The sequence below is a fragment of the Dermacentor variabilis genome, chromosome 6 (genome assembly GCF_050947875.1).
Source record: "Dermacentor variabilis isolate Ectoservices chromosome 6, ASM5094787v1, whole genome shotgun sequence".
NCBI lineage: Eukaryota > Metazoa > Arthropoda > Arachnida > Ixodida > Ixodidae > Dermacentor > Dermacentor variabilis.
The window spans coordinates 41,549,058-41,570,456 of NC_134573.1; the positions used below are offsets into that span (position 1 = coordinate 41,549,058).

Genomic DNA, 21,399 nt, shown 5'->3' on the forward strand with positions numbered 1-21,399 from the left:
AATGACACTGTACTCCTCCAGGAAGGCTTAGCTACTATATCTAACTGGTATTCGCAATGGAAAATGACACTTAACCAGACTAAATGCAAAGTAATGCGTTTTTCGCGTCGTATAAATCCGTGCCCCGCTCCCTACACTATTTGTTCTTCCCTGCTAACACCGGTAGCATCTTACAAATACCTCGGTGTCATTATAACGTCAAACCTGCCTTGGAAGGCACATATCATTTCTATCATCGCGTCCGCTAACCGCATGCCTGGATATCTGAAACGGAATTCTTCCTTAGCCCCGACACATGTTAAACTTCTGTACAAATCGCTTGTCCGCTCCAAATTAGAATATGCTAACTCAGTATGGGACCCTTTCACTAACTATATCATCGACAATCTCGAAGCCATGGAGAACAGAGCAGAACGTTTCATCTTCCGTAACTATGATCGTTTGTCCAGCGTCACAGAAATTAAAAACACATTGTCACTAACCCCGCTCTCACAGCGCAGGAAAATATCATGCATGTGTCTGTATTTTAAAGTTTACCACATGAATTGCACCCTTAAAGATACATTACTCAGGCCGCCAACGTATGTTTCATCCCGCTTAGATCATCCATGCAAAGTTAGTATTCCACAGTGCCGTACAACATCCTGCATGAATTCATTCATTCCAAAAGCAACTTGGACTGGAACCACCTACCAAGGAATATTGCACTTTTCGAAGACATTGAAGAAGTTAAGAACAAAATGTCAATACATAATTGCTTACCATAGCTTTGGTTCAATTTTCTGTTTCCTCGTAATCATGCGCATTCTTATATATTTTTCCCCACAATTGCTGTGTCAATATTTTTACAAATGGCGGCGTTTTGCAATTTGCATAACTTTTCTTTGTGTGATTTAGCGTTGCTTGGTATTTGTATCATTCTGAACTTATTTAATGTTCCGGTATTTTTCTTTTTCTGTATGCGTCGTATCCTTTTGTAACAAATATATTGAAATGTGTGTACCACTCCCTTCAATAACGCCCTGTGGGCCATGAGGGTATCTGATATAAATAAATAAATAAATAAATAAATAAATAAATACATAAATAAATAAATAAGCAGGCACGTATTGAACGGGAAGAAATGCCACACACCTGTGCAGACAAAGTGGTGCTGCAAAGTCATAAAGCGCCAACTTCCGGGACAAGGTAGGCTTTGGTCGAGGGCGCTCTATGTGCTATCCACCCCGAGTAGCAGATATCAGTGGTGTGCACCCTCTTATACTGGCTTTCCTTTCTGCTAGGAACCTTGGCAACCGCTCACACCCTACTTTTTTGAATCTGCAACACGTGCAGAGAAAATCATATCACTATGCATTGAACATCTGGCTGTATTTCTAAGTGAACTGCCTGCACATTCTATCAAATCATTACAAAAATACAGTTGGCACATTTTTACTACTGTTGTAGACAGGCTAGTTGCTAGACGTGTGAAGCATGTTACCAGCCCTCTGACAGAATGCAACAATGGAAGCATACACTGGAAAGCTACACAATCTAAATTTATGTGGCACTGTATAGCATACAGTATGGTTGCTGGGTGTTCTAGCCCTGTGTCAAGTAAAAGTTAATTGTCAAGTGTTTATGCTGTAGTTCTACTTATTCTGAGTCCTCGAACTGCACAATCAATCTTCCAAGTTTACACATTGTTGGCTTTTGATTGCCTAAGTTATTCATTTCTTACTTACAAATGCAGTAATACCACTGCGATAAGCAAAATGAGTTTGAAAAAGAAATGCCGTGATAATCTTCCACATTTGCTGAGGGAACGAGCAATGGCCAATAGCACATGCTTGAGACTACATAAATATTCAGTCTTTACACAGCTTAAGTGTTACGGAAGTAATAAAGAGGTATGCTGTGCACGTCTGCATGACCAATGCAATCTGTCTACTTGAGACTGCACTGAGGCCGCTACTTGGTACTGTTCGGCAGTTCAGCTTTGGTTTTCTGCTATACAAAACTGTTTAGGTACTAGTAGCTTACTTTGGGATAAAATTAAACTTGGAGCACTGGTCATATACATGTATATAATGCGCCTACAATTATAAAACAAGGGGAGGACTATGGGTCTCTTAGAAAAAGAACATATATATTATGGTTATAATGTGTTCTGATGCCACAATGAAATAGAAGGCAACGCATAGAAGTGGACTGCGCTTCCTTGCCACCAAGGTTATTGGACAGGCAGTACTTCAAAAGTGCCCACGGCACAGTCAATTAAGGCAAAGCCATGGTTCCTCATTTATGTTTGAACACGGTTCCACATGCGGTAGCGATTCTAGTATTGCTGCCCAGCGGTTTACCTCACCGCAGTTTCAAGTACCAGAAAATATAGAGAGAAAACTTCATTATATTCTTGTTGCCAACAAACATATAACGTAAAGCGCATTCTTAGGCGAGAAACAATCGTGCGAAAAACCTTACATTCATAAAAATTTTTGAGGTGCACGACATATTTCACATGATAAATTTTCCAGATGCATTAGTGTGCAAAGATTTATGGAAAAATCCAAATACATTTAGTGCAAATATTACACTATTGTGGTGCGAAATAAAGTAATATCTCATAATGTAAGAGGCGTTGCATTATTGTTACAACAAAAGTGCACATTATTCAATCAGAGCCCTGTAAATTTTAGCATGCAGAGGCACCACTTCGTTAAACAATAGCGATATTATGTCTATGTATACAATTATTACCCATGCATTTCTGCTATTGCCCCCCAAACATTCCCCTGTAAGTCTGCCTAATTAAAAGCTATTAACAGCATATACATAATGGAATAACATTAAAGTAAGAGTGCCCACGAAAAGAAACGCGGAGAAGACACGGAAACGCCCAGCTGTTCAGTTCTACTTAATGACCACTTCTGCTCTTTTTACTTCCGTAAGATCAGCTAACTCGCTCAATGCAGCATTCATATTCGTCAACATTTATTTGCCATGTGAGTAACCTGCTAGGAGGAAGGAAGGAAATCAACTTTAGTCAAGGTCCTGCAGGCCACAGAGCTTTGGGCTCTCATGGAGTGGGCGTCTCCCACGACAGAACCGGGAGCTTGAGTTTCCTGGCGGCGTCGTGGACCGTTATAAGAGCCACCCGTTGTTCGATCCTCTCTGAGATCACAAAAAGAAAAAAAAATCCCACGTATCCGCAGAACCAGTTTCGCGCAGTCACATAGCCGCACCTTGTGTCAGCTAACTGGATCATTCCGAAAAGTGGGTAGCCGCTGCATGCTCTTTAAGAGATCGGCTGCCAGTTTTATGTTATTAGGACTTTATTCATTATGGAGAAGTCGAATGATCGACAGACATGCCGAGCCACCTCGCTCGACAAGGTCTATCTTCCGCGAAGAGACTGCTCAAGTCCGGAGTGTAGTGGCTACATATGATCCCGTCCCTGAATGGATTTCGCGTCTGGACGCTTGCGTTTGTTTACCAGAATTTTGAACTGTCATTGGACTGTATACTTTCTGTGAATTTGTTTCTCTTGTATGATCGTATGTAATGTAACTGCATCGGTTTGACAGTAACGATAATCCCATGCAATAAAGAGAAAAAAAAATTCATCGATAGCTCAGTTGGTAGAGCGATGGACTGTAGAGGCTGGCCTGACAGAGACATACATAGGTCGCTGGTTCGAATCCGGCACGACCGATTGTTGTATTCTTTATATATACATGTTTTCTATTTTTTATATATGTGGCGAACTGCATAAGGATGGTGCGGTGCCATAGTGGTGAAGGAGGAAGACGTAGAATACAGGCAGTCTTCGGGCGACCATGCGTGTCTCCGTCTGCAAACTCCTGCTCGCGCCTCACACATGCACACACACCCACACACACACACACATACGTATATATATATATATATATATATATATATATATATATATATATATATATATATATTATGGTGTTTTAACTGAATTTTGCCAGAGTTTAAAAGTATGCCGATGAACTCTAAGACGACGCGACCAAGTGACTGTTGCAAACTTTTGTATGTAGTGTTTCACGCTCTATTTTGTATTTTGCTTAATTAGATAATTAGTGAAGACTACCTCGCCAACTTCTGAAGAAACAGAGATAGTAAAAAAATGCCATTAGAAAGTTGCAGAACGGTTTGCAAAACGACCGAATAAACAGTTTCTGGCTTTTTATTAAGTATTACTCTTTTTCAGCTTACTGCGGTTGCCGGTGAAATACAAAAGAAGAAACACCACGTGACATGCCCTCTTGCTGGTCCCAAGCGTTCCGCGCACAAACGAACATAGCATTTAGCCGGGTGTGCTGCCGCTGCGTCTGCTTATCGCTTTCATGAACCGCCGCGAGGCAAGCACATCGCTGATGTAAATCGCACATTCAATGCCTTCGTGACTGCTCTGTCAGCTTTTAAGCGGCACCAAGCCCTCTTAGATGCAATGTTGGTTTGTACGCGGACAGTATAGGAGTGCTGCAATCACGGCGCGCAAGCAGGTATGTCACGTGGAATTTTTTTGTATTTCGCGAGCCTCCGCATTAAGCTGACGAACTCCAATACTCAATAGATAGCTAGTTAGAAACTGCCTAATCGGATGTTTTGCACAGCGCGCTACAACATTCTAATTCGAATTCTTTGTCTAACTTTGTGTCTTCACAAGTTGGTTAATTAGTTTTGGATAATTATCAAATTAAGCCAAATACAAAGAACAGCGTGACGCACTGCGTAAAAAAGTCAGCAACATGCATTTGGTTGCATCGTCTTCGAGTGCATCTGCATAATTTTAAGCTCTGACAAAAGTTAGCTGAAAACCTTTTATATAAGAATATATCATCTTATAAAGGCTGTTAATCACCCGCCTTCAAATTTTCCTTCTGCGCGGGGCCAACTATACAGAGAATCATACCTTATTCATACGTTCAAGACATTGCAACCAATAAGCACAAACGTTGCAAAGGAAGCTTTAGAATCTATTCGCTGTGCTAAATTTCAAACAATAGGCAACAGCGCTTACATATTTTTGATTGAGGCACTTAGTTCTTTTTTGTTTTGTTTTGTTATTGGGTTGTCCATTTCATTTCATTAATTACTTCCATTCCTTTTTTATACATTTATTCATTTTCTTAATCGAGCCCCAATTTCTGTCGCTACTTTAATTCTACATCAGCGTGGTTTTACACTGGCTTTACTCAACGATAGAGTGTAACAAAACATAGACGTTTCGCCACTTTTGCGAGTGGCATCGTCGGTACGCAACATCGTCAGTACGCAAGACGATAGTTCACTGACCTCCATGGAGCAAATAACCCCACCCATGTCAACATACGAGCTTCATGGTGCTTCTCCTTAAAATTGGTCTGACTAAATAATTTTATACAAGAAGGTGCCGGGTATCAATTTCACTACTTCTCGCAAGCTAAGCTCGCACTTTATTATGTGAGCTACAAGGCCGACAAAGGTGGTCGGTCAATAAAATGCTTCCCGAATGCTGCCCCCTTTCGCATACTAATCACTGTAGCTTAGCACCGTGTGCAACCCTTACAACCCTTATATATATATAAGCAGAAAGACGGGGGTTCGATACCTGGTTACAGCGACTCCATCCAGGCGCACAAGAAACGCTGAGCTGCACTGAGCTTCCAGTTTACACTGAACATCCTCGGTTGGCAACATTAATCATACACCCTCTGTAAAATATATTAGTAGTTTTCAGATCTAAAACTGCATAGTTCAGCATTCATTCCGTCTCCAGAAAATTTCGCAAGATACCGCCATAAATGATTTAATTACGAAAACACTCAATATATGTGCTCTGTGTGCCAACTGGGATGTCTGAACATCTTATTGCGCATCTATAATCTAATCCGCCAAATGCCCTAGCTTACACACTTCCACATTCCAAGCTTCCAAGCACATTTGACTGCTCATTGGAATAACGTTAAATGATAACACTCGAAGGAGGGTTTACTCTCAAAAGCTCTACTGAAGAATTTAGCACACCGTATCAATGTAGGCCGGAAGCAGTGTAATGTGATTGTACAAGTACGTAGAAGCTATAAATTAAAAATAAAGTCCGTAGTTTACTCTAACCTCGCCGCTTGTTAATTGTACGTCACGAATCCACACGTCCTTATGTGGAACTATGCTCTCTAAATCATAGTGCGCATTGTGAAAAGAAGAATAGATTTGTATTAACAGAAGCAACAAATAAGTATAACTTTCTAGCTGCTCAAGCTTCCTAAACGCTTGCTTTATTAGTTTCCTCGTAGACTCTGCATAGCATGTTTACTCTATTACAGAGTCCTTATTTACAACGTACAAAATATTATTTGCCTTCCAATACAGTGACGCCTAATGCGGCATTTAATTGTCTGTACTGCGTAGAGCCGTTGGAACCATGGCTTTCTTTGCTGTCTTTGCGAATATCATTGTGCGCTATGTCCTGCTGGGGGCGGCGCATATTATGACACTTCGATCGCGCTACGCTTGAGCAAATAATAGCTCATAATATGATTCAATGAGTTCATTAATAAAGTGGCTAAATCACTGCACTTTGACTTCCACAAGTTGGTGCTCAGATATCTCCTTCTGCCACATTATTAGACTTAAATATAGTTTGCACTTGGTATTTATGAGCTCCTACGACACGTTTCCTTCATTTGGATAACTTGCGCAAATCGTATGTTTCCATTGTGTTGCATACTCGCCTACACTATCTTCCGTGCTTTTTCTCATCCTTCAGTTTCTTACCTCGTGTACCTTCGTTTAAGAACCTCTGTCAATTTGAGTCCTCAAACTATTTTTTTTTCTCCGATCACATGTGTGCTTGGAACTTCTCTGGTAGCTGAGTCACTGCACAGGTGCGTAATAGTTTACCATCGGCAATAGTCATTAGTCGGTACTCGCGCACTTAACTCACGCGACCGAAAGTTGCCAAGGTACGTCCGTCTGCAGTGTTGGGCAGACGTCTGTTAGCTGCAACCCTGCCGCTGAAGCTTTGCAGGTTTCATGGCTGCGGATTCTTCGCAATAAATTGAGGTATGTTTAATGCAGTGCTTAAAACCAAACGGCACTGAGTATTCCCGCCTGTAAATTGTATTACATATTTACACAGCGCCGGGACCGCATGGTAGGCAGGCCGTACAAAATCACGCCGCGCGTTTGCAGAAGAGCTATCGTGTGCTACAGGCGGCCAGTGCTGCGCTCACGCTGCCTTTTAGTTGTGTACATTATTCGGGGTCGGTGAAAGGCGAATTGAACCGGCGTACCCAAGGACAGGAAAAGCCTGTTCAGAGAAATTAATGAAGTCTGTGCCGACAGAACCCTCTATCAAATATTGCCCACGAGGAGTCGTATAAAAACAAGGTAATATTATATGATCCTAGAGACTGCCCAACTGATTACCAAACACGACGAACGAAAATCGCGAATAAAGCTAGGCTACCGATAGACGGTAAGACCGCTGCAAGGTCGTCGACAACGCCTGTTTCCTATTTACTGAATGCCGCTCCTCCCGTACACCGCTGTTACATATTTGACCACAGTCATCAATACTGCGTAACTAATGCGTTTTTTTTTCTTTAAATTTGGTTAAGATTTCTCAGCCTCACGTTAAGTGCCAGCCAACGTACAGTTATTGTGCGCTCGGGAAAAAATTCCACGACACCACTGAACCAGTTTCGCGCCAATCCTAAGCCGCATCTTCCTTCAGCTAATCAGGTCACGCCAACAGCAGGCAGTGCCTGCTCTTTAAGGTTTGTGGTTGCCGTTCCGTCGATAGCTCAGTTGGTAGAGCGGTGGACTGTAGAGGCATTGGAAACAGGCATCCATAGGTCGCTGGTTCAAATCCGGCTCGACGGATTTTATTTTCTTTCTATGGGTCAGGTCCACTGAATTTTACTTTTCTTTGTGATGTAGCAACAAATGCAGACGTCGCCTCTCCTCTTAGTTAATAGGTGGTCATACGCTCCGGGCCGAAAAAAAGGTCTGGCCCTCCTCATGAACTGCGGATCATCTTTAATTCTCCATATTTAAAGCGGACTGCCTCCTGGGGCAATATTGTTCCCGGTTCAACTCACTCCAACTCCAATGCGATCCCTTCCCCCTCCCACCCCTATGCCCATATATCAATCGCAGTCTCGTGGCGCTGCCCATGCGCACAGAAAACGTATGAGCATTGCGGCACTTCGCAAAAAAAAAGTTGTCGCTATATTTTATTGGCGAAAAAAAAAAGAAGTGGAGGTGCTGGGTATCGATCCCAGTACCTCTCGCATGCTAAGCGAGCGCTCTACCATCTGAGCTACACCCCCGACACGATCGCTCGGTAACCGAGTGGCCACCGTATTGTGGTTTTCGCGTGAAACTAGGTCGAAGGAAAGCGAACGGCGGAGGTGAGAAGAGGGGGGGGGGGAGAGGAAGGGAGGGGTGGCGACCGGTTGCCGCAGGAATCTCGCGGCGCATATTAAAGGGATTGTCTACCGCTCGGAACACGTTTTTGGATTGAGCTGGAGATCAGACCATCGTCTGTCCCATTACATGTTACTTTTGCACCCACATTCAGAGCCAAGTAAAGATTATATATCCTGGTTTATGAAATACAACCATTCTCGTTAAGTCAATGGGACAGACGATGGGCTTTCCTTCGACCTAGTTTCACGCGAAAACCACAATACGGTGGCCTCTCGGTTACCGAGCGATCGTGTCGGGGGTGTAGCTCAGATGGTAGAGCGCTCGCTTAGCATGCGAGAGGTACTGGGATCGATACCCAGCACCTCCACTTCTTTTTTTTTTCGCCAATAAAATATAGCGACAACTTTTTTTTTGCGAAGTGCCGCAATGCTCATACGTTTTCTGTGCGCATGGGCAGCGCCACGAGACTGCGATTGATATATGGGCATAGGGGTGGGAGGGGGAAGGGATCGCATTGGAGTTGGAGTGAGTTGAACCGGGAACAATATTGCCCCAGGAGGCAGTCCGCTTTAAATATGGAGAATTAAAGATGATCCGCAGTTCATGAGGAGGGCCAGACCTTTTTTTCGGCCCGGAGCGTATGACCACCTATTAACTAAGAGGAGAGGCGACGTCTGCATTTGTTGCTACATCACAAAGAAAAGTAAAATTCAGTGGACCTGACCCATAGAAAGAAAATAAAATCCGTCGAGCCGGATTTGAACCAGCGACCTATGGATGCCTGTTTCCAATGCCTCTACAGTCCACCGCTCTACCAACTGAGCTATCGACGGAACGGCAACCACAAACCTTAAAGAGCAGGCACTGCCTGCTGTTGGCGTGACCTGATTAGCTGAAGGAAGATGCGGCTTAGGATTGGCGCGAAACTGGTTCACCGGTGTCGCCGAATTTTTTCCCGAGCGCAGAATAACTGTACGTTGGCTGGCACTTAACGTGAGGCTGAGAAATCTTAACCAAATTTAAAGAAAAAAAACGCATTAGTTACGCAGTATTGATGACTGTGGTCAAATATGTAACAGCGGTGTACGGGAGGAGCGGCATTCAGTAAATAAGAAACAGGCGCTGTCGACGACCTTGCAGCGGTCTTACCGTCTATCGGTAGCCTAGCTTTATTCGCGATTTCCGTTCGTCGTGTTTGGTAATCAGTTGGGCAGTCTCTAGGATCATATAATATTACCTTGTTTTTATACGACTCCTCGTGGGCAATATTTGATAGAGGGTTCTGTCGGCACAGACTTCATTAATTTCTCTGAACAGGCTTTTCCTGTCCTTGGGTACGCCGGTTCAATTCGCCTTTCACCGACCCCGAATAATGTACACAACTAAAAGGCAGCGTGAGCGCAGCACTGGCCGCCTGTAGCACACGATAGCTCTTCTGCAAACGCGCGGCGTGATTTTGTACGGCCTGCCTACCATGCGGTCCCGGCGCTGTGTAAATATGTAATACAATTTACAGGCGGGAATACTCAGTGCCGTTTGGTTTTAAGCACTGCATTAAACATACCTCAATTTATTGCGAAGAATCCGCAGCCATGAAACCTGCAAAGCTTCAGCGGCAGAGTTGCAGCTAACAGACATCTGCCCAACACTGCAGACGGACGTACCTTGGCAACTTTCGGTCGCGTGAGTTAAGTGCGCGAGTACTGACTAATGACTATTGCCGATGGTAAACTATTACGCACCTGTGCAGTGACTCAGCTACCAGAGAAGTTCCAAGCACACATGTGATCGGAGAAAAAAAAATAGTTTGAGGACTCAAATTGACAGAGGTTCTTAAACGAAGGTACACGAGGTAAGAAACTGAAGGATGAGAAAAAGCACGGGAGATAGTGTAGGCGAGTATGCAACACAATGGAAACATACGATTTGCGCAAGTTATCCAAATGAAGGAAACGTGTCGTAGGAGCTCATAAATACCAAGTGCAAACTATATTTAAGTCCAATAATGTGGCAGAAGGAGATATCTGAGCACCAACTTGTGGAAGTCAAAGTGCAGTGATTTAGCCACTTTATTAATGAACTCATTGAATCATATTATGAGCTATTATTTGCTCAAGCGTAGCGCGATCGAAGTGTCATAATATGCACCGCCCCCAGCAGGACATAGCGCACAATGATATTCGCAAAGACAGCAAAGAAAGCCATGTTTCCAACGGCTGTACGCAGTACAGACAATTAAATGCCGCATTAGGCGTCACTGTATTGGAAGGCAAATAATATTTTGTACGTTGTAAATAAGGACTCTGTAATAGAGTAAACATGCTATGCAGAGTCTACGAGGAAACTAATAAAGCAAGGGTTTAGGAAGCTTGAGCAGCTAGAAAGTTATACTTATTTGTTGCTTCTGTTAATACAAATCTATTCTTCTTTTCACAATGCGCACTATGATTTAGAGAGCATAGTTCCACATAAGGACGTGTGGATTCGTGACGTACAATTAACATGCGGCGAGGTTAGAGTAAACTACGGACTTTATTTTTAATTTATAGCTTCTACGTGCTTGTACAATCACATTACACTGCTTCCGGCCTACATTGATACGGTGTGCTAAATTCTTCAGTAGTGCTTTTGAGAGTAAACCCTCCTTCGAGTGTTATCATTTAACGTTATTCCAATGAGCAGTCAAATGTGCTTGGAAGCTTGGAATGTGGAATTGTGTAAGCTAGGGCATTGGGCGGATTAGATTATAGATGCGCAATAAGATGTTCAGACATCCCAGTTGGCACACAGAGCACAAATATTGAGTGTTTTCGTAATTAAATCATTTATGGCGGTACCTTGCGAAATTTTCTGGAGACAGAATGAATGCTGAACTATGCAGTTTTAGATCTCAAAACTACTAATATATTTTACAGAGGGTGTATGATTAATGTTGCCAACCGGGGATGTTCAGTGTAAACTGGAAGCTCAGTGCAGCTCAGCGTTTCTTGTGCGCCTGGATGGAGTCGCTGTAACCAGGTATCGAACCCCCGTCTTTCTGCTTATATATATATAAGGGTTGTAAGGGTTGCACACGGTGCTAAGCTACAGTGATTAGTATGCGAAAGGGGGCAGCATTCGGGAAGCATTTTATTGACCAACCATCTTTGTCGGCCTTGTAGCTCACATGATAAAGTGCTAGCTTAGCTTGCGAGAAGTAGTGAAATTGATACCCGGCACCTTCTTGTATAAAATTATTTAGTCAGACCAATTTTAAGGAGAAGCACCATGAAGCTCGTATGTTGACATGGGTGGGGTTATTTGCTCCATGGAGGTCAGTGAACTATCGTCTTGCGTACTGACGATGTTGAGTACCGACGATGCCACCCGCAAAAGTGGCGAAACGTCTATGTTTTGTTACACTCTATCGTTGAGTAAAGCCAGTGTAAAACCACGTTGATGTAGAATTAAAGTAGCGACAGAAATTGGGGCTCGATTAAGAAAATGAATAAATGTATAAAAAAGGAATGGAAGTAATTAATGTAATGAAATGAACAACCCAATAACAAAACAAAACAAAAAAGAACAAAGTGCCTCAATCAAAAATATGTAAGCGCTGTTGCCTATTGTTTGAAATTTAGCACAGCGAATAGATTCTAAAGCTTCCTTTGCAACGTTTGTGCTTATTGGTTGCAATGTCTTGAACTCATGAATGAGGTATGATTCTCTGTATTGTTGGCCCCGCGCAGAAGGAAAATTTGAAGGCGGGTGATTAACAGCCTTTATAAGATGATATATTCTTATATAAAAGGTTTTCAGCTAACTTTTGTCAGAGCTTAAAATTATACGGATGCACTCGAAGACGATGCAACCAAATGCATGTTGCTGACTTTTTTACGCAGTGCGTCACGCTGTTCTTTGTATTTGGCTTAATTTGATAATTATCCAAAACTAATTAACCAACTTGTGAAGACACGAAGTTAGACAAAGAATTCGAATTAGAAGATTGTAGCGCGCTGTGCAAAACATCCGATTAGGCATTTTCTAACTAGCTATCTATTGAGTATTGGAATTCGTCAGCTTAATGCGGAGGCTCACCGCCGTGGTTGCTCAGTGGCTATGGTGTTGGGCTGCTGAGCACAAGGTCGCGGGATCGAATCCCGGCCACGGCGGCCGCATTTCGATGGGGGCGAAAATGCGAAAACACCCGTGTGCTTAGATTTAGGAGCACGTTAAAGAACCCCAGGTGGTCAAAATTTCTGGAGTCCTCCACTACGGCGTGCCTCATAATCAGAAAGTGGTTTTGGCACGTAAAACCTCAAATATTATTATTATTATGGCGGAGGCTCGCGAAATGCAAAAAAAAAAAATTCCACGTGACATACCTGCTCGCGCGCCGTGATTGCAGCACTCCTATACTGTCCGCGTACAAACCAACATTGCATCTAAGACGGCTTGGTGCCGCTTAAAAGGCGACAGAGCAGTCACGAAGGCATTGAATGTGCGATTTACATCAGCGATGTGCTTGCCTCGCGGCGGTTCATGAAAGCGATAAGCAGACGCAGCGGCAGCACACCCGGCTAAATGCTATGTTCGTTTGTGCGCGGAAAGCTTGGGACCAGCAAGCGGGCATGTCACCTGGTGTTTCTTCTTTTGTATTTCACCGGCAACCGCAGTAAGCTGAAAAAGAGTAATACTTAATAAAATGCCAGAAACTGTTTATTCGGTCGTTTTGCAAACCGTTCCGCAACTTTCTAATGGCATTTGTTTACTATCTCCGTTTCTTCAGAAGTTGGCGAGGTAGTCTTCACTAATTATCTAATTAAGCAAAATACAAAATAGAGCGTGAAACACTACATACAAAAGTTTGCAACAGTCACTTGGTCGCGTCGTCTTAGAGTGCATCGGCATATTTTTAAACTCTGGCAAAATTCAGTTTAAACACGATATTATATACATACATTATATATATACGTATGTGTGTGTGTGTGTGTGCATGTGTGAGGCGCGAGCAGGAGTTTGCAGACGGAGACAAGCATGGTCGCCCTAAGACTTCCAGTAGTCTACGTCTCCCTCCTTCACCACTATGGCACCGCACCGTCCTTATGCAGTTCGCCACATTATAAAAAATAGAAAACATGTATATATAAAGAATACAACAATCGGTCGTGCCGGATTCGAACCAGCGACCTATGTATGTCTCTGTCAGGCCAGCCTCCACAGTCCACCGCTCTACCAACTGAGCTATCGATGAAACGGGCAGCCGATCTCTTAAAGAGCATGCAGCGGCTACCCACTTTTCGGCATGATCCAGTTAGCTGCCACAATGTGCGGCTATGTGACTGCGCGGAAGTGGTTCTGCGGATACGTGGGATTTTTTTTTGCTTTTTGTGATCTCAGAGAGGATCGAACAACGGGTGGCCCTTATAACGGTCCACGACGCCGCCAGGAGACTCAAACTCCCGGTTCCGTCGTGGGAGACGCCCACTCCATGAGAGCCCAAAGCTCTGGTGGCCTGCAGGACCTTGACTAAAGTTGATTTCCTTCCTTCCTCCTAGCAGGTTACCCACATGGCAAATAAATGTTAACGAATATGAATGCTGCATTGAGCGAGTTAGCTTATCTTACGGAAGTAAAAAGAGCAGAAGTGGTCATTAAGTAGAACTGAACAGCTGGGCGTTTCCGTGTCTTCTCCGCGTTTCTTTTCGTGGGCACTCTTACTTTAATGTTATTCCATTATGTATATGCTGTTACTAGCTTTTAATTAGGCAGACTTAGAGGGGAATTTTTGGGGGGCAATGGCAGAAATTCATATGTAATAATTGTATACATAGACATAATATCGCTATTGTTTAACGAAGTGGTGCCTCTGCATGCTAAAATTTACAGGGCTCTGATTGAATAATGTGCACTTTTGTTGTAACATTAATGCAACGCCTCTTACATTATGAGATATTACTTTATTTCGCACCACAATAGTGTAATATTTGCACTAAATGTATTTGGCTTTTTCCATAAATCTTTGCACACTAGTGCATCTGGAAAATTTATCATGTGAAATATGTCGTGCACCTCAAAAATTTTCATGAATGTAAGTTTTTTCGCACGATCGTTTCTCGCCTAAGAATGCGCTTTACGTTATATTTTTGATGGCAACAAGAATATAATGAAGTTTTCTCTCTATATTTTCTGGTACTTGAAACTATGGTGAGGTAAACCGCTGGGCGGTAATACTAGAATCGCTACCGCATGTGGAACCGTGTTCAAACATAAATGAGGAACCATGGCTTTGCCTTAATTGACTGTGCCGTGGGCACTTTTGAAGTACTGCCTGTCCAATAACCTTGGTGGCAAGGAAGCGCAGTCCGCTTCTATGCGTTGCCTTCTATTTCATTGTGGCATCAGAACACATTATAACCATGATATATATGTTCTTTTTCTAAGAGACCCATAGTCCTCCCCTTGTTTTATAATTGTAGGCGCATTATATACATGTATATGACCAGTGCTCCAAGTTTAATTTTATCCCAATGTAAGCTACTAGTACCTAAACAGTTTTGTATAGCAGAAAACCAAAGCTGAACTGCCGAACAGTACCAAGTAGCGGCCTCAGTGCAGTCTGAAGTAGACAGATTGCATTGGCATGGAGACGTGCACAGCGTACCTCTTTATTACTTGCGTAACACTTAAGCTGTGTAAAGACTGAATATTTATGTAGTCTCAAGCATGTGCTATTGGCCATTGCTCGTTCCCTCAGCAAATGTGGAAGATTATCACGGCATTTCTTTTTCAAACTCATTTTGCTTATCGCAGTGGTATTACTGCATGTGTAAGTAAGAAATGAATAACTTAGGCAATTAAAAGCCAACAATGTGTAAACTTGGAAGATTGATTGTGCAGTTCGAGGACTCAGAATAAGTAGAACTACAGCATAAACACTTGACAATTAACTTTTACTTGACACAGGGCTAGAACACACAGCAACCATACTGTATGCTATACAGTGCCACATAAATTTAGATTGTGTAGCTTTCCAGTGTATGCTTCCATTGTTGCATTCTGTCAGAGGGCTGGTAACATGCTTCACACGTCTAGCAACTAGCCTGTCTACAACAGTAGTAAAAATGTGCAAATTGTATTTTTGTAATGATTTGATAGAATGTGCAGGCAGTTCGCTTAGAAAAATAAAGCCATAGGATCAATGCACAGTGATATGACTTGCTCTGCACGTGTTGCAGATTCAAAAAAAAAGTAGTGTGTGAGCGGTTGCCGAGGTTCCTAGCAGAAAGGAAAGCCAGTATTAAGGGGTCCACACCACTGATCTCTGCTACTCGGGGTGGATAGCACATAGAGCGCCCTCGACCAAAGCCTACCTTGTCCCGGAAGTTGGCGGTTCATGACTTTGCAGCAGCACTTTGTCTGCAGAGGTGTGTGGCATTTCTTTCCGTTGAAAACCTGCCTGCTTATTTATTTATTTATTTATTTATTTATTTATTTATTTATACTTATTTAACTCCGATAACCTCATGGCCCACAGTGCGTTATTGAAAGGAGTGGTACACACATTTCAATAAATTTGTTACAAAAGGACAAAATGCATACAGAGAAAGAAAATATACCAGAACATGAAATAAGTTCAGAATGATACAAATACCAAGAAACGCTAAATCACACAAAGAAAAGTTATGCAAATTGCAAAACGCCACCATTTGTAAAAATATTAACACAGCAACTCTGGGGAAAAATATATGAGAATGCGCATGATTACGAGGAAACAGAAAATTGAACCAAAGTTATGGTAAGCAATAATGTGCTGACATTTTTTTCTTAACTTCATCAAAGTCTTCGGAAAGTGCAATGTTCCTTGGTAGGTGGTTCCAGTCCAGCAATGCTTTTGAAATGAATGAATTCATTTAGGATGTTGTACGGCACTGTGGAACACTAAGTTTGCATGGATGATCTCAGTGGGATGAAACATACGTAGGCGGCGTGAGTAATGTATCTTTAAGGGTGCAATTCATGTGGTAATTTTAAAATACAGACACAGGCATGATATTTGGTTAGTGACAATGTGTTTTTCATTTCTGTGACGCTGGACAAACGATCATAGTTCGGAAGATGAAACGTTCTGCTCTGTTCGGCATGGCTTCGAGGGCGTCGATGATAGAGTTAGTGAAAGGGTCCCATACTGAGTTAGCATATTCTAATTTGGAGCGGACAAGCGATTTGTACAGAAGTTTAACATGTGTCGGGGCTAAGTGAAAATTCCGTTTCAGATATCCAGGCATGCGGTTAGCGGACGCGATGATAGAAATGATATGTGCCTTCCAAGGAAGGTTTGACGTTATAATGACACCGAGGGATTTGTAAGATGCTACCGGTGTAAGATGGAAGAACAAATAGTGTAGGGAGCGGGGCACGGATTTATACGACGCGAAAAACGCATTTCTTCGCATTTAGTCTCGTTAAGTGTCATTTTCCATTGCGAACACCAGTTAGATATAGTAGCTAAGCCTTCCTGGAGGAGTACAGTGTCATTATTACTTTTTATTACCCGGTAAACCACACAGTCATCCGTAAAATTCACACTGTGCATGTTACGTTGTTAGGCAAGTCATTAATATCTACCAGAAACAGCAAGGGACCGATAACAGAACCTTGTGGGACGCGTGAGGTGACAGGAACTGATGATGATTTAATGCCGTTAGCGTGCACGTACTGGAACCTGTTAGACAAAAAGCATTCAATCCATCGTAGTACATTTTCGTCGATGATAAGCTTACTTAGTTTGTGAAGAAGTGAGCTGTGAGAGACATTGTCAAACGCTTTGGAAAAACCTAAATAGGTACAGTTAACCTCACTGCCACGATCAAGTATGAAGTTAATATCATTTGTGAAATTTATTAGCTGTGTTTCTCTAGAAAAGTGCTTTCTAAATCCATGCTGTGCACGAGTGAAAAATGATGATGACTGAAGAAGGTTCGCTAGGAATGACAAGATGACATGTTCCATTATCTAGCAAGGAATGCTGGTTAGTGATACTGGCCGATAGTTGTGTCGTTGTACCGGTACTGTTGTTCCGTAAATTACCCAAGCAAGCCAGCTCAGTGGTTCGAGACGTCCAGGATGTTTCCATTGCAGCGCCCACAGCATCGCTAAAGTAAGTGGCATGCACAGGAAACGCAAATAAATGAGAATATATTTTATATAAGAAAACACTATCGCACACGAGTTAGGATTGCTGTAAAAACGCTTACCTGACATGTTGAGACATGTGCTAAAATGTGAAAAACCACGAAGAAAGATTTTATGGCAGTAATATTATGTGATCACACGCGCTAGTTAGTGGACCATACCCGCTTCTTCCAGGAAAAGCCGCTGCAGGTCACCGCATTTCCACTGGCTTCACCTGCATCCGGTGCGGGGAGCGGCATTATGCGGGGAGCGGTGCGAGGAGCAAAGCATACCAGAAATCAATGGTGGACAGTGTTTTGTGTACCTTTTCTTGACACCAACTGAACACATGGTCAACTGTTTCCAAAGCAGAAATACAGAGGGCAAGGGCTCCGAACACACTGCATTTTGATGTGGCTTGTACTGGGAAAAGGAAGTACTGTTGCATAGAAGATTTGTACGAGGCAAGCTAGCAGCCAAAACCCTGCCCGTTTCTTGCAAATGGCCAACGTATTGTTAGCACGTTGAAGTCCTTTTTTATTCTATTTGCTTATTTGTGTAGTGGAGACAGCTTTCACAACCGGAGAAGAAGCATTCAAATCGTGAAACACTTCACGAAACCCGCTTCACTGTATCCTGTGTCTGCATCCCATAATTTCATTGCAGCGTGAGTGAGCCAACTGGTTAACACGTAAGAGTGTTCACGATGTTTGCCATGCGTTGTCCACTTTATCTGCAGTTCAATGCTATCTTGACACTCAAGCTGAAGTTGCCTTTAGGGAAATTGTGGCTTCAAACTGCCTTTCTGAGAGCCGGCTTTTGCGACTGCAGAATGATGTAAACACATTAAATGCCAGAAGAAGTTGTTGGAAACTTTAGATAGAGAATCTTCAAAGACCAGTTCATTTAGTGGTGTTAATATTCTGCTGAAAGTTGTTGATTTTTACGTTCATGTGGTGCCCAAGCATTGCGGTAACTGCTTCACTTGGAGTGCATAGCAAGGGTGTACTCCACATAAGCTGGTGGCTTTCTGCTGTATTTTCAAGAACTTGTTTCTTTTTCAGTTGAAATTTTCAAATTTTGCTTTGTTTATTAGGTGTTGTGCCCTGTTTGCTTTTTGACAGCTTCTTAGGTAAACATCTGAATACTGAACAATACTTGATCTTATTGCTTGATTTTCTAGATGGCACGCCCCTGCTGCAAAACAATTTTACTTCAAATCTGTTTGAACCTTACTGAAAGAATCGCTTGAAGCAGCCGCAGCCGCCAATAACACGCATGATATGATTATGAAAGTTGTAATATTGTTTTCTGATCTACAGGGTGTCCGAAGAATCATGCACCAAGATTTAGAAATATGAAAATGCCATGTCACCAAAACCAACAAATAGTGACACCAAGGACAGCATAGGGGAAATTAATGTGCTTAATAAATGAAATAAACGACGAAATATTGGAAATGAAAGTGGTTGAAACCTATAAACAATAAAGGGGGGGGGTTTGAACTTCACACAACTGCATACAAGGCTTTTACTGCGAGCAGTTTAAATTAAAAACCTTCAAAACTGATACTAAATGCACTATCCATAGCTGTAGGATTTACAGGTGCCCCACTAGTTTGCAAAGAACACACTCTTCACCTCGTCCTCCAGTTGGCGATTCAGGTTCTTCAAAGGTGTTTCATTGCATGGGAAAGCACATAGGGCTTCACTTATTTGCAGAATATTGCATTTCAATTGTGTCATAGGAGGTAAATTCATTAGAGAGGTTAAAGCTGTGTACCGGTAGACTGGCAGCAGCTTGTAGTAACTACATCAGAAGAGTTAACTGCTGGGCTAGTTCGTGATCTTGTGCACTGAAAAAATCTTGCGCCAGAACAAACACACACAAGAAAGACGAGCGCCCGTGGTGTCGGCTTCTTTCTTGTGTGTGTGTTTGCTTTGGCGCAAAATCTTTTTAGTATGTAGTAACTACAGCTTGCGGAAATACGATTGCAACTTTGATATTATGTGTAACTGCTAGTGCACAGGCTGCGCAACAGCAATGGTTAGGGCACACTAGTTTTTTGTGCTCTCGTGTATGCATCCTCCACCAGAAAATACAGTTTTTTCCTCTTCTTCTACCAGATGGGAATGTGAAGTAGGATATAATTTGTAGACTTGCATAAACCTCATAAGCATTTTTCCTTGTCTGCGCCACAAATCATTGTTGCTACGACTGTAAAAGCATGGTGCCCGTTTACAGAACTAGTAAAGCACAGTTTCTGAATCTAACTAACAGTAAGCGTAATGAATAATCGAATAAATTTTAGTAGCTTTCAACAAATTGGGCACTCTTTATAATACATTGTGATGTTTTTCAACCTCTAAGTTTGACATGGTCTGCACAAATTTCTACCGCCTGACGTCATTTTTCATGAAAGAGGAGTGCATTTGTGCGCATAACACCACGTAGGCAACAATCTGCTGCACAGAATCCCATGAGCTTTCGTATGCATTGGTCACCATCCCACAAGCTGGCTGCAGGAAAACGTCAATGTAAAACGCATTTGATTTTCTAACGAAAACACTTGTGACCTCTTGTCCACTAATTCTCTTCACTTGATGCCTAGTGTTATAATATCATAATCAACACCATGAGAATCAGTGTGGTGCATAATTATTGTGTGTATGGTGAAGAGGTGGGGCGGGGAGTACAATATATTTAGCAGTTTTCCCGGATGACTTGAATCAGTTTTCTGGGATACTGTTTGTTGCTTTCACTAATTGTTGCCAAAATTCACTTTGGTTGTAGTAACAAATACAATGTAGTTTTCTAGCGCTCCTGCCAACACTATAATGGTTCGGCATCTTTGTTGAAAAAGAAGACGAGGTAATGGTTCCCCAGGAGCTAAGGTACATTTAGAAAATTACATTTTGAGCTTACAGATGGGGATATTACTGTTGGATTAAGGCCAACCCAGGAGAACTGCCCATAACATTTTCTGGAATTATAATAACCCTGAAGGTTTGAACAGCATTTGAACTTAGGCGTTAAAAAAAGGACCCATTTTCTTGTTCAACTAAGACAAAGCTTACAGAGGAAGACAGAAACTTCAAGCCATCAACTGTGCCAACGTTTCGCAATCTTGCACCTAGTTATCGTATTTGCCACCCCATTTCTTTTGCAGGCTGTTCTTTACTATTTTATGCTCATAACCAGTTGTATTTCGATGTTCTTATTTTGTAATATTTGGTCAATATATTTTTTCTTCATCGACTTTCAACAAAATGTGTATTCATAATGTGCCTTCACTTACCATTTCCACAGATCTTAACCAGATGCATCTTGATACGAAATTTATTTTCCTTAATTCTTGGTTGCTTTCTTCCAAATGTAAAAACAGTTTATCTTAATTCCCATTTTGACTTCTGGGAGGACTAGGTCTTCTCGATCAATGACTGCTTACATGTGTACATCGTTTTCTGTTTTGGTCAGCCCTATTCTTTGCTCGAACTGTCAACAGTGCCCCTGCCCGCGATGTCACGATCACCACTGCTAAGCACACCCTTCCTGCCTTTAACACTTTGAATTCTCTTGACCTATAATTTGCACCAGCTTTTCCTCCCCCAACGAAGGTAGGGGCCAGTGAGATACGCACAAAAAGCTGCCAAGGAAAACAATTGCCACTCTGATGACAAGCAACATTGCTGAAATCTCGTTTACAGCTACATCCCTTGTTCCGAGAATGTTGGCATACGTTTTTTCTAACACATAAGTTACTCCTTTGTTGTGCTCTGGGATTGTGCTTTTTTTGCCGCTTTATTTAGGATGGAAATT

The 21,399-nt window shown here is 42.3% G+C and overlaps 4 non-coding genes across 4 annotated transcripts; 2 read left to right on the top strand and 2 right to left on the bottom strand.

The window, feature by feature from the left end:
• Nucleotides 1–7,788: 7,788 nt before the first annotated feature.
• Nucleotides 7,789–7,878, top strand: TRNAY-GUA (transfer RNA tyrosine (anticodon GUA)). Its single transcript is given in 2 exon segments — nt 7,789–7,825; nt 7,843–7,878. It is a non-coding gene; the product is annotated as a tRNA-Tyr (tRNA).
• A 376-nt stretch (nt 7,879–8,254) lies between these two features.
• On the bottom strand, nt 8,255–8,327 carry TRNAA-AGC (transfer RNA alanine (anticodon AGC)). Its single transcript has one exon. It is a non-coding gene; the product is annotated as a tRNA-Ala (tRNA).
• Nucleotides 8,328–8,721: 394 nt separating this feature from the next.
• On the top strand, nt 8,722–8,794 carry TRNAA-AGC (transfer RNA alanine (anticodon AGC)). Its single transcript has one exon. It is a non-coding gene; the product is annotated as a tRNA-Ala (tRNA).
• A 376-nt stretch (nt 8,795–9,170) lies between these two features.
• On the bottom strand, nt 9,171–9,260 carry TRNAY-GUA (transfer RNA tyrosine (anticodon GUA)). The gene is given in 2 exon segments: nt 9,171–9,206; nt 9,224–9,260. It is a non-coding gene; the product is annotated as a tRNA-Tyr (tRNA).
• Between the last annotated feature and the right edge of the window lie 12,139 nt (nt 9,261–21,399).